The sequence below is a fragment of the Dasypus novemcinctus genome, chromosome 17 (genome assembly GCF_030445035.2).
Source record: "Dasypus novemcinctus isolate mDasNov1 chromosome 17, mDasNov1.1.hap2, whole genome shotgun sequence".
Lineage (NCBI taxonomy): Eukaryota > Metazoa > Chordata > Mammalia > Cingulata > Dasypodidae > Dasypus > Dasypus novemcinctus.
This window is the reverse complement of record NC_080689.1, coordinates 89,588,002-89,601,771: the sequence shown is the minus strand read 5'-3', so window position 1 is coordinate 89,601,771 and position 13,770 is coordinate 89,588,002. Positions and strand designations below refer to the sequence as shown.

Genomic DNA, 13,770 nt, shown 5'->3' with positions numbered 1-13,770 from the left:
CTCTCGTTAGACCTGTCCACTAAAAAACTATATATGCAATAGCGTTCAGAGCTGAAAACTGGAAATAACTGCAATGTCTACAACAGTGAAAGGGATAATTACCTTGTGGTATACTTACACATTGGAACAGTGCTCAGTAAGGAAACTCAACAAACCACAACTACACCCAACAACGTAAATAAATCTTATAAACATGACACTAAACAGAGGAAACCAAATGCAAAACGTACATTCTGTATGTGACTATCCATATAAAATTCAAAAAGAGAGAACTAAAATAAAGTTAGACATTGGGATGGGGTCCTCTTGCATCAGGTGGGGTGGGGTGATGACTGGGAGGGCCAAGAAGAGGGTCTGGAGCTCGGCACTATTCTGTCCTCCGTTTGTGCAGTGCTGCTTTGTGAGAGCTGTACGATTACGACTTGTACACTTTTCTGTATGTATATTATATTTCAAAATAAGTTCGTCTAGAGAAATATCTAAGACCCAGTTTACAGGTAAGAGAGCCTGAGAAGAATAAGTAATAAGTCAAAGGCCACACAACTGGTAAACGGTGGGCAGGGATCACATCCCTCCTGCCTGAACCCGCCCTCTGAAGCCCCCACTGCTCTCCTTCCAGTGCTAACGGGGCTCCACAGACCACGGGGTCAGACGTGCTCCTTCCCCGCCTCCACCCCCTAGTGAGGAGCACCAGGTATGGAAACAGAAGGGAGCAGGCTTCAGCAGGGCACAAAGGACAGCGCTGGGGGCCCACATGTGAAACGTCACGTATTGGGGTGGGGTGGGGGAGCATGGCAAACCCATTTTGATTGTCCTCCCACTTCTGTGTGGGCACCGAGCTTTCCCCTCTCATTCACCCACCCATCCAGCTAACACTCACTGAGTTGCTCTCAGCAAACACTCTTAAGGAAGTACAAACACAGCTAAGGCAGCATCCCTTCCCTCGAACAACTGATAATCCAGTTTTTCTACTCTTTTTCCTTTCCCTCGTCAAACCTAGAGCAGCAGGTGGGAAAGCACAGTGGTGGGAAAGCTGGATAGGGAGACCCCTTGCCATCCTTCCTCTCGAGAATATTCACTATTACCACAGTTTTGAAACTTAGAAGGTCTGAGTAGAGTTCAGAAAGGCTCAATAACATCCCTTCAAATTACATAAACTTGCTCACACATCCCTGGGAGCCACATTCAAATATTAAGGGCTCCCCTTATTTTTTTTCCCCCACAGACTTAAAGCCACCTTTATTCAACCACTCCCACCCCACCCCAGGCTTAAGTCTCAGTTGGACTCTCTACCCTCCAGCATTACTCCAAGAACCAGAAATTCCAATGACTTTTTCAAGGATAATTTACCCCTTTTCCCTGTTGTTTTCACTCACAGGGACTGCTCATCTTCCTTTTCTTTTTTAGGAGGCACTGGGAAGTGAACCCGGGACCTCCCATGTGGGAGGGAGGTGCCCAATTTCCTGAGCCACCCCTGCTCGATACTTGTGGTGTCTCTCACTGTGTTTCCTCATTGCATCATCTTATTGCATCAACTTGATGTCTTCTTTATGAGGCACCAGGACCAAATTTGGGGACTTCTATGTGGTAGGCAGGCACCCCATTTCTTGAGCCACATCAACTTCCTCACCACTGCACAGATTCCGTGGAACAGCCTGATGGACACCAAAGGCACAGCCTTTCAAGGATCTTCCAGCAGTGGCATTATGGGAATTTTGCTGCTCAAACACCAGGGGAATGGTAGACTCCAAAGTGCCACGTACCATGGTGTGAAGATATCACAGCCGAGATTTGTCTCCACCAGGAACCCTGCTGAGGCCCAACATGTTCAGCCTCTGCTCCCATACTGTTCTGGAGCTACAACTATTCCTCAACATTGAAACTAAGCTGAGTGTCAGCAGGTTTGACACAAGATGTGTGCTCAGCAGACATTCTCACCTGACTCCAATGGTCTTCCATTAAATTCAGCTCATGCTGCCCTCACCCTCCCTTAGTTCCTTACGCATTCAGCTCTTCAGTAAAAACTTAGCCTTCTTTCTCTAATTGAACATCCTGTAGACTCAGAGCCTCTGAAAATCTTAATCTTAAATTTTACTTTCTGATAAACAAGCCACACATCGCCAGGCGGCTGCAATATTGGACAGTGCAGACAAGATGCCCAGTACATGAGACTCAGGAGTGGGTAAGCAACTGTCTGAATTTCTATTGCCTTTCTCTGTAGATAGAGCAGAGCAAGGCCTCAAACCATTTCAAATCTGTTCTCGCAGGCACTGTAGGAATGCTCAGGGTCTCTGCAGACCCAAGCACACTGGAGGCTTGCAAGCCCCTCGTCCTTCTGTAATTCGTCTATGAACCCAAGTCAGCTCCTCTTCAGAAAGCAACACTCTGAAGCCTGACCCCCAGGACCAAAGCTAGTAAAGCAACATTTCATGGGATGAATTGTGTCCCCTGAAAGGGTATATTGAAGTGTGAACCTCCCCATACTGTGACCGTGGCCTTATTTAGAAATAGGGTCTTTGCAGATGCACTTAGTTCACATAAGGTCCTGCTGGACTGGGGTGGCCCTAACCCAGTGGCTGGTGTCCTAGTAAGGAGGGGGCGATTGGAAACCCCAGCTCGGGAAGGTCAAGAGGGAGCGCAGGGACACACCGGCAAGCCAGGGAACGCCAAGGCTGGCTGGAAGCCCCGGGAGCTGTGGGAGAGGAGGGGCGGTTTCTCCCTCTGAGCCTCCAGAGGAGCCAACCCTGCAACACCGTGATTTCCAGCTTCTGCTCCCCAGGACCCTGAGAGAATACATTTCTGTTTGCTTTTTAGTTCAATAAAGCTTTGCCTCAGGCTGCCATGAGCAGAGGTTGTTCCAGGAGCTGGAGGGAAGGGAAGGCGGGTAGACAAGTCCAGCATCCCTCGGGGGTTCCCTGGACTTCACAGACTGCTGATGGTGGGGAATTTCCAGGTGGCTGGCAGACAGGTGGTAGAATCCCGAACTGACCCAGGCAGTTTCTGTTGTTTTTGGCCACGCAGTTTGTGGCCCTTTGTTGCAGCATCTCTATGAATCTAACCCAACGCGGCTGGCAAAGAAGAGCGCTCAACTCCCCAAGGGCTTCATTCCACAAGGTCCAGTGGCCCCCAGTAAGGGTTCGCTCACCCCAGTATGGCTGAATCCCCTCCCAGAAATGGGACACCGCGGGCTCTGAACGTTCCTCCAACCCAGAAATTTCATGCCAATATGTGTTCACGTCCAAGCAGATGAGAGAGTCAGGCTGCACCTGTGGGCTGTGACCACGAACTCTGGGTCAGAACTCTGCCATTTACAGGCTGTGGGACTCTGAGAAAGGTTCTTCACCGACCTGGTCCTCACTTTATCTCCCTTAGAATGCAGAAAACAATAGTAACCACCTGGTAGGTTAAGAAAAAATGCGAGGATTAAAAGCAATAGCAGGTAAAGAGCTCATACCCTGGCACCTCTGAAAGCCCAGTGGGTGCAGCCTATTGAGTGCAGACAGCTCTGAGCATGAGGGGTGGTACCTGTAAGAGAGAAGTGAGGGGAACGGTGAAAAGGAGGAAGAAAAGGACAGAGAAGAAATTAAAGAGGGAAAGGGGAAGGGAAGGGAGAAGAGGGAAATAAGAAAGCAAGAATGAGGGAAGGATCTCTGGCAAGGAAACTAGGAAGGCCCTGCCCTGGGACACCCTGTCAGGCAGGGCTGCTGTCCTCTCTCAGGGTAGAAAGAGCATCTCCACACTCTGCACTTAGCGAGTGGGAAGCAGCGACTCCTCCTGAGACGGGGAGACCCACCCGTGGCAGAGAACATCAACTGTTGGGAGCAAAGATGTCTGGACATCAGGAAAGAGCATATGGACTGTATATAAACTTAGACACAGTGAGAGGAGCTAAGACTTCCTGGTAGCTGGAGGAAGTTTTATAATAATAACAAAAGTTTCATCTCCCAAGACTGGGGCAGTCAGCTGCTCACCCGTCACCCCATCTGTCCCCACTTTAGGCCACAAATGCTGCCCCAGGCACCCCTGAGTGCACCGCTTCCCCCACGTCCTCGCTCAGCTGGTCTGCAAGACCACGAGCCTGTTTGGGAACCTCGAGGCCCTTTTCCAACTCTGACGTCCATGCCTCAGGATGGGATCCTCTCTGGTTTCAAAAGTGGAGTGTAGCTTCTGTTTTTAAATTATTTCTATAAAAGGAGGTTTTTAGAATATTCCATGTTTCTTCATGTTGATGCTAACACGTTCCTGCCCACAAGACCTGGAGCAATTCCATGAGGTAAACAGTTTTTTGAAGAAATGGGAAAAAGGAGTGGAGAGGATGAGTAAACAAAGTGAAAGAACAGGAGGGAGTGCAGATGTAGCTCATGATTGAGTACCTGCCTCCCATGTACAAGGTCCCTGGTTCCTCCTTAAAAAGAAAAAAAAACAGGTAAGGAAAGATGGAGAGAAAGAAATTGGGAAGGGAGGGGGAGATAGAGGAGGAAAAAGAAGCAAAAGTTGACTGATGAGAGGATAAGATATGAAATAGGAAGAGAAAAGGGAAACCAGAGATGTATGTTTGCTTGTTTGTCTTTTTATAGCATGCCTTGTTCCAGGCATTGACAATTCCAAGTCCTAGCTTTTCAATCTGTGTCCCTCCAACCTAACAATTTTATTTGTTCTTTCCTGAAATCCTGGCTCCCAGTGAGATCATGTGTAGGTCAGGCCTTTTCATCTTCCCATAGAAGGATCCACTTAGGCTGGCTCTGAGGCTTGGGGAGGAAGCCAGGCTAGCAAGGTGGGACCTAACATTGTACCATGCTAAATTGCTGGCAGAGCAGCCACTGGAGGACGTAAGGCCAAGTTGCCAGGACACGGGCCCTGAGCTCCGAGACCCCATCCCCATGGGTGAGCACAGATGAATTACCACCAGGGGTCAAGGCAGCCGGGATTTAAGCCTGGAAAGACTCAGTGGATAAACTATTGAGCTCCTTTTCCCATATCATTGTCTGCATATAATTGCCCAGGAAAATATGCTCACAAGTCAAATAAGAAATCACTTGCATTGTATGCCTCATTTTTCTCATATGTAAGGGGAGGAATATGACTTAGTAAGACTGACGTGAGGATTAAATGAAAAAATTCATGTAAAGTGCTAAGCACCTGGCCTAATACACACTCAGCTTGCTAAAAATGTCAATCACTCTAAGTAACAGGAGTAGCTCAATGTGCCTATTGTTTGACTTCCTTCCAGGGCCCCTTGAGCCCATTCTTAACAGTCATAAATCTTTCAAGCTCCAAGATATTTGAAGCTTGCTGTTCCTGTCTGTCTTCAGTACAGCTGTCACTGGTCACACGTGGCTACTGACCCTGGAGATGAGGCTAGTCCATACTGAGATTTGCTGTAAGTATAAAAACACATCAAATTTGAAAACTTAGTACAGAATTATGTGTATGAAATACTTGATTAATAATTTTTATATTGATTACATATTGAAATGGTAATATTTTAGATATATTAGGTTAAATCAAATAAGTTATCAGAATTAATTTCAGAGCTTTCTTTTTACTTTTTTAATGTGGCCACTGGAAATTTTTTAGTTATATATGTGGTTCTCATTATATTTCTATCGGGTGGGGCTGTCTAGATAATTCTAAACTACCACACTTATCCCAATATTTACACAAAAATTTATTGAATTTCACATTAATCTGCCCCATGGATAAATGAGATGAATTTCCATGGGTTCATACCCAACACCTTAGCAAATCTTAGAGTAATTTTTTTTCATCTTAGGCAAAAATTTAATACATGATAAAAGCAGCATTTCTATTCCTGTAAAAGAACTTATTTAATAAACAGTGTTGACACAACAGGCTATCTAACTGAAGAAATAAAACTAGGCCTTTCCCTTATACCACATACAGAAATTAATTTTTTTTAATTTTTTAATTCATTTTCTTTAATTACATTAAAAAATATGAGGTCCCCATGTAACCCCCAATCCCCTCACCCCACTATTCCCCCTTAGCAACATTCTCCTCCATCATCATGACACATTCATTACATTTGGTGAATACATCTCTGAGCATCACTACACCTCATGGTCAATGGTCCACATCATAGCCCACACTCTCCCACGTTCCATCCAGTGGGCCATGGGAGGATCTGCAATGTCTGGTAATTGTCCCTACAGTACCACCCAGGACAACTCCAAGTCCTGAAAACACCTCCACATCTCATCTCTTCCTCCCATTCCCCACACCCAGCAGCCACCATGGCCACTTTGTCCACACCAATGACACATTTTCTTCAATTACTAATCACAATAGTTCATGAATAGAATATCAGTAAGTCCACTCTAATCCATATTCTATTCCTCCATCCTGTGGTCCTTGGATTGGTTGTGTCCATTCCACATCTATGTCAAGAGGGAGCTTAGATTCCACATGGATGCTGGATGCAATCCTCCTGCTTTCAGTTGTAAGCACTCTTGGCTCCATGGTGTGGTGATTGACATTCTTCAACTCCATATTAGCTGAGTGGGGTAAGTCCAATAAACCAGAGTGTAGGAGCTGAAGACTGTTGAGGCTCAGGGCCTGGCTATCATATGGTCAGTCCAGAGATTCAGATCCCCTTGATATAACTTAAACCCCAGCACCAACTACAATTCTGGTAAAGTAACAGGAAAGGATTGTAAAAAGAGATCACATCTGAGTCCAGCTCCATCACACAGAAACACCAACTCCAAAGAAGGGCCAACTGACATGGCACTGAACTCCATCTGTCATGACCATAAAACCTGTGGGTCTCTGTAGCGCTTTTTTTTTTTTTAATGTTTTCAAGTATGAGAATTTATTATCTAATCAGAAGGATTTGTGATTACTAATTAGTAACATTGCATCCGATCAGGAGTTAATAATCAAGGCATAATTGCATAATTGCATAATTGCAAATGCTCAGCTTTGTATTCAGTCCTAAGATGTCCACCGACTGGCAGCTGTGCCGGGGAGTGGCCTGCCTCCCTTCTTTAGGCTCTCAGCTCCACTGCAAGGATGGGGTCATTAGGCTTCGACAGCAACAAGGCCCCCACATTTCTGGGGCACATAAGATCTGGGTACAATGCCTTGGAGGAGCAAGTTCCAGGGGTTCATCAAGCTGTGCCACCTGAGCTGAGCAGCCCGAGGGAAAGCTGCATTTTGTTGCTGTCTGGCCAGAAAGCACAGAAAAAGAGGCTCTGGCACCAGGGTTAATAGCCTTGCTAATATAATAAGTATTTCTTTCTTCCACCCAGGAAGCACACAAAGAGTAAAACCAATACTTGGGGTTGTATCTACCTTAGAACCAATACCTGGGGTTGTATCTACTTTATCTGTCTCTGAGACTCTGCTCAGGTGTGCATAAGGGCAACCCCTCTGATAACCTCCAGGCTCTTTTTTGGAGACTCACAGCCATATAAACTCACTTGTCCTTTCCATTTCCCCCTTGATTTAGGTCAAAACAGATTTTTAACTCCTGTTATTATATGTAGACATGGATATTCTGCTGGTCTGAGCTGAACCTTTTATTCAAGGTCATTTTCTAGTTATGTCATCAGCTGGTACTTGGTAGTAATCCCTCGGCACTAGGGAGGCTCATCCCCGGGGGTCATGTCCATGCTGGTGGGAAGGCATTGCATTTACATGCTGAGTTTGGCTTCGAGACTGGCCACATTTGAGCAACACGGAGGCTCTCAGGAGGGAACTCTTAGGCACACTGCTGCTCTAGGCCTTGTTCTTATTTCAGGTGCACAGGCCCACAAGCACAGTCATTAGTATCACGGGCTCATTGTTGGACCTTCATTCCTTTTTGGTCTTTGCCGTTGCACTTGGGGAATTGTTGCTGTTCCTTTAGGGACTGTGATAGAGCTCCCCTGGCTAGGAAGTCAGCACTCCCTCAGTTGTTGTTTTTAATTGTTTCCACTATGAAAATATCCAAACAGTTTTATGTACCCTGGATAAATGCCCTGTAGAACTCCCTGTCAACCATATGTCCCCTGTCAATTACATCCCACACCAGTATTCCTCTGCTGCCATTGTTGAACCTCTCTGTGATCCAAAACTTCCTGAAAAGTGAAGCCCAATATATTGCCAGGTTCTCTTAATAGTAAAATGGAATATAGCGATGAGTTTCAAGGTTAGATATAGAATACATATTAATTTGGAAAAATTCTACATCCTATCTATTCCTTTTCTTTTTTCTAATTATTAACCTTATCCTCACAAGAGTTTTAGATCACAGTAATTCATATATACAATATACAGTACTCCCACGTATCCAACATAAAACCTTTTCCCTTCCACAGCAATAATCTTTCAACATATTCATACCATATTTACTGAAGCTGATGTACAAATATTGAGACAATACCTTTCAAACAAAGTAACATTTGTGTTTATATTGTGGTTTATACTTTAGGATATAGAATTTTCTAAATTGTTAGTTATCTTATGTTTTACATTATGATTTACATTTTAGCCTATCATCCCCTATATATTTTTGGTGTAATTTCACATGTCTTATATCCATCCTTGAGTACTCTAGCAAAACACTTCTATTGCCCTCACAGTTACGTTGGTTCCATCTATTCAATACCTTTTTCCCCCTCCACTTAGGGCCCACAGTGACAGTCAATCTCCATTTCTTGAAGAGCCATGTTCAGAGATACTTGCAACATTGTTGAGGGCTTGACATGCTCAACTGCCCTAATGCCCTGGGAGCCACCATTTCTCTTGAGAGATACATTTCCCTCTATTTGATGGCATCAGTCCTCCCCAGGATGTGGGTATACCTTCACTTTCATTATATGGGTCTCTACTCAATGATATAACCCTCTCTGGCAAAATGAGCATTCACATATTCTCTAGGAGTCCGTCCTGCATCAGATTATCCCCTTTAAGTATCTTAAACAGGTAACCTTCCTTATTATATTTTTGAAATGGTTTTCTCAGCATTACACTCTCAATGAACACCTGACAATCTCCTATGTTTGTATGTTGCCCCAACCTCCCCCGAATTTCTTGGGCAATATTACCCATCCATCCATCCCTAGCCCCCTCAAGCCCACAAAGCCCCACCCAAAGGTAAACCTATGCCCCCATTTTATCCCTTCCTTGTACACATACTTACCTCCAGTTTATCATAGATTTCACCCATGTAGATGTCAGCTTATATCCTTCCTCTACCCCCCTGATTTCCTGTAAGCCTATCATCCCGTCTCTAGCTCTCTGAGGCAGCTTGGTTTACTTATTTCATATCATTGAGGTCGTGTAGTATTTGTCTTTCAATGTCTGGGTTGCTTCACTCAACATAGGTTCTCAAGATTCATCCATGTTATCACGTGTGTTTGTAGTGTATTTGTTCTTAAAGCCTAGTGTTATTCCACTGTATGTATATACCACATTTTATTTATCCACTCATCTGTTGATGGGCATTTGGGTTGATTCCAACTTTTGGCGATAGTGAATAATGCTGCTATGAACATTGGTGTGCATATATCGGTTTGTGTCCTTGTTTTCAGTTCTGCTGGGTATATACCCAGCAGTGGAATTGCTGGGTCATATGGCAAATATCCTCCAGAATGGTTGGATCCTTCTGCATTCCCACCAGCAGTGGATGAGTGTTCCCCTTCCTTCACATCCTCTCCAGCACTTGTATTCTTCTGTTTTTTTCATAGCTGCCAATCTTATGGGTGTAAGATGGTATCTCATTGTGGTTTTGATTTGCATTTCCCTGATAGCTAGAGATTTGGAACATTTTTTCATGTGCTTTCTTGCCATTTGTATTTCTTCTTCGGAGAAGTGTCTGTTTAAGTCTTTTTCCCATTTTTTAAATGGGCTGTTTATCTTTTTATTTTCAAGATATAGGAGTTCTTTATATATGTAAGTTATAAGTTTCTTATCAGATATATGATTGCCAAATATTTTCTCCCACTGTGTGGGCTCCCTTTTTACTTTCTTGACAAACTCCTTTGAGGTGCAGAAGGCTTTAATTTTGAGGAAGTCCCATTTATCTATTAGTTCTTTTGCTGCTCGTGCTTTTGGTGAGATATTCACAAATCCATTTCCTATTACAAGGTCCTGTAGATGTTTCCCTACACTGCTTTCTAAGGTTTTTATGGTCTTGGCTCTTATATTTAGGTCTTTGATCCATCTTGAGTTGATCTTTGTATAAGGTGTGAGATGGTAATCCTCTTTCATTCTTCTACATATGGCTATCCAGTTCTCCAGACACCATTTGTTGAATAGGCCACTCTCTCCCAATTGAGAGGGTTTTGTGGCTTTATCGAATATTATGTGGCTGTATATGTGAGGTTCTATATCAGAGCTTTCAATTCAATTCCATTGGTCTATGTGTCTCTCCTTATGCCAATACCATGCTGTTTTCACCACCGTAGTTTTATAGTATGTTTTGAAATCAGGTAGTGTGATTCCTCCAATTTCGTTTTTCTTTTTCAGTATGTCTTTGGCTATTCGGGGTCTCTTTCCTTTCCAAATAAATTTCATAGTTAGTTTTTCTAGTTCCTTAAATAAGGCTGCGTTGATTTTTATTGGGATTGCATTGAATGTGTAGATCAGTTTTGGTAGGATAGACATCTTAATAATGTTCAGTCTTCCTATCCATGAACAAGGAATAGTCTTCCATTTATTTAGGTCTTCTTTGATTTCCTTGAACAATCTTGTATAGTTCTCGTTGTATAAGTTCTTTACCTCTTTAGTTAAATTTATTCCTAAGTGTTTGATTTTTTTATTTACTATTGTGAATGGTATTTGTTTCTTGATTTCCTCCTGATCTTGCTCATTATTGGTGTACAGAAATGCTACTGATTTTTGCGCATTGATCTTATACCCTGCGACTTTACTAAACTCATTTATGAGTTCTAGAATCTTCGTTGTAGATCTCTCAGGGTTTTCTATGTATAGGATCATGTCATCTGCAAATAATGAAATTTTGACTTCTTCCTTTCCAATTTGAATGCCTTTTATTTCTCGTTCTTGCCTCAGTGCTCGTGCAAGTACTTCTAAGACAATGTTAAATAGGAGCGGAGACAGTGGGCATCCTTGTCTTTTTCCTGAGTTTAGAGGGAAGGAGTCTAGGATTTCTCCATTGTAAACAATATTGGCTTTAGGTTTTTCATATATACTCTTTATCATGTTAAAAAAATTCCCTTGTATTCCAATCTTTTGGAGTGTTTTTATCAAGAAAGGGTGCTGTATTTTGTCAAATGCTTTTTCTGCATCAATAGATATAATCATGTGATTTTTTTCCTTCAATCTGTTTATATGGTGTATTACGTTGATTGATTTTCTTATGTTGAACCATCCTTGCATACCTGGGATGAATCCCACTTGGTCATGGTGTATAATACGTTTAATGTGTTGTTGAATACGATTAGCAAGTATTTTGTTAAGTATTTTTGCGTCTAGGTTCATCAGAGAAATTGGTCTGTAATTTTCCTTTCTTGTGATGTCTTTGTTTGGCTTTGGTACTAGGGTAATGTTGGCATCATAGAAGGAGTTGGGTAATGTTCTTTCTGTTTCGATGTTTTGGAATAGTTTCAGCAGGATTGGTGTCAGTTCTTTCCGGAATGTTTTGTAGAATTCACCTGTGAAGCCATCTGGCCCTGGGCTCTTCTTAGTTGGGAGATTTTTAATAACTGATTCTATCTCTCTGCTTGTGATTGGTTTGTTAAGATGATCAATTTCTTCTTTTGTCAATATGGGCTGCTTATGTGTTTCTAGCAATTTGTCCATTTCCTCTAGATTGTCATTTTTGTTGGAGTATAGTTTTTCAAAATATCCTCTTATGATAGTCTTTATTTCTGTGGGGTCAGTGGTGATATCGCCTTTCTCATTTCTTATTTTGTGTATTTGCATTTCTCTTTTTTTTTCTTAGTTAGTGTTGCTAAAGGTTTGTCAATTTTGTTAATCTTCTCAAAAAACCAGCTCTTGGTCTTGTTTATCTGTTCAAGTGCTTTCTTATTTTCTATTTCATTTAGTTCTGCTCTTATCTTTGTTATTTCCTTCCTTCTTCTTCCTGTTGGGTTACTTTGTTGTTGTTTTTCTAATTCCTTCAAATGTGCAGTTAGTTCTTCAATTTTTGCTCTTTCTTCTTTTTTGATGTATGAATTTATGGCTATAAACTTCCCTCTTAGTACTGCTTTTGCTGCATCCCATAAATTTTGGTATGTTGTGTTATCATTATCATTTGTTTCAAGGTAGTCATTGATTTCTTTTGAGATTTCCTCTTTGACCCACTGTTTTTCTAAGAGTGTGCTGTTTAATTTCCAAATCGTGGTGTGAAATCTGGGCTTCTGTCCCTTGCAAATCTCCAGCTTGACTCCACTGTGGTCAGAGATAATGTTTTGTATGATTTCAATCTTTCTGAATTCGTTCAGCCTTTCTTTGTGGCCTAGCATATGATCTATCTTGGAGAATGATCCATGTGCGCTTGAGAAAAATGTATATCCTGCTGTGTTTGGGTGTAGCGATCTATATATGTCTATTAGATCGAGCTCCTCTAATATACTATTCAGATGTTTTGTTTCTTTGGTGATTCTCTTTTGAGATGTTCTGTCCAGAGTTGATAGTGGTGTATTAAAATCCACCACTATAATTGTAGATGTATCTATTCTTTCACTTAGTTTTTCCAGCATTTGCCTGACGTATTTAGAGGCACCCTTGTTAGGGGCATAGATATTTATGATTGTTCGATCTTCTTGAGAGATTTTCCCTTTCACTAAAATGTAGTATCCTTCTTTGTCTCTCACAATTGTTTCACATTTAAAGTCTATTTTGTCTGATATTAATATAGCTACTCCTGCCTTTTTTTTGTTATTGTTAGCTTGTATGATTGTTTTCCAGCCATTCACTTTCAATCTCCATGCATCTCTGGGTCGAAGATGTGTCTCTTGTAGACAGCATATGGATGGGTCATATTTCCTTATCCAATGTCCCAGTGTGAATCTTTTGATAGGTGAGTTTAATCCGTTGACATTCAGTGTTATTACTATCAAGGAATTATTTGTGTTAGCCATATTTTGATTGGATTTGTGTTTGTCATATTTTGTTTGCATATTTTTTTTGTCTTTTTTGTTGTTGTTGGTCTTATACTCTCCTCCAACTTTGCCTTTCCTGTTTTTTCCTTTCTTCCTGCAGAACTCCCTTTAGAATTTCTTGAAGGGGAGGTTTCTTGTTGGTATACTCTTTCAGTTTCTGTTTGTCTGCGAATATTTTGAACTCTCCATCATGTTTGAATGTTAGTTTAGCTGGATAGAGTATTCTTGGTTGGAAATTTTTTTCCTTTAGTACCTTGACTATATCATACCACTGTCTTCTTGCCTCCATGGTTTCAGAATAAAATGTGTTTCTTGTAGACAGCATATAGATGGGTCATATTTCCTTATCCAATCTCTCAGTCTTTTGGCAGGTGAGTTTAATCCATTCAAATTCAGTGTTATTACTTTCAAGGAATTATTTATGTTAGCGATATTTTGATTGGACTTGTGTTTGTCATATTTTGTTTGTTTTTTTACTTCTCTTTTTGTTTTGTTTTTGTTGTTGTTGTTGCTCTTACACTCTCCTCCAACTCTGCCTCTCCTGTTTTTTCTTTTCTTCCTGCAGAATTCCCTTTAGAATTTCTTGAAGAGGAGGTTTCTTGTTGGCATACTCTTTCAATTTCTCTTTATCTGTGAATATTTTGAACTCTCCATCATTTTTGAATGCTAGTTTAACTGGGTAGAGTATTCTTGGTTG

General features: G+C 41.9%; 1 non-coding gene across 1 annotated transcript; it reads right to left on the bottom strand.

Moving 5' to 3' along the window:
* Positions 1-2,188: 2,188 nt before the first annotated feature.
* On the bottom strand, positions 2,189-2,322 carry LOC111765558 (small nucleolar RNA SNORA9). Its single transcript, XR_002795336.2, has one exon. It is a non-coding gene; the product is annotated as a small nucleolar RNA SNORA9 (small nucleolar RNA).
* Between the last annotated feature and the right edge of the window lie 11,448 nt (positions 2,323-13,770).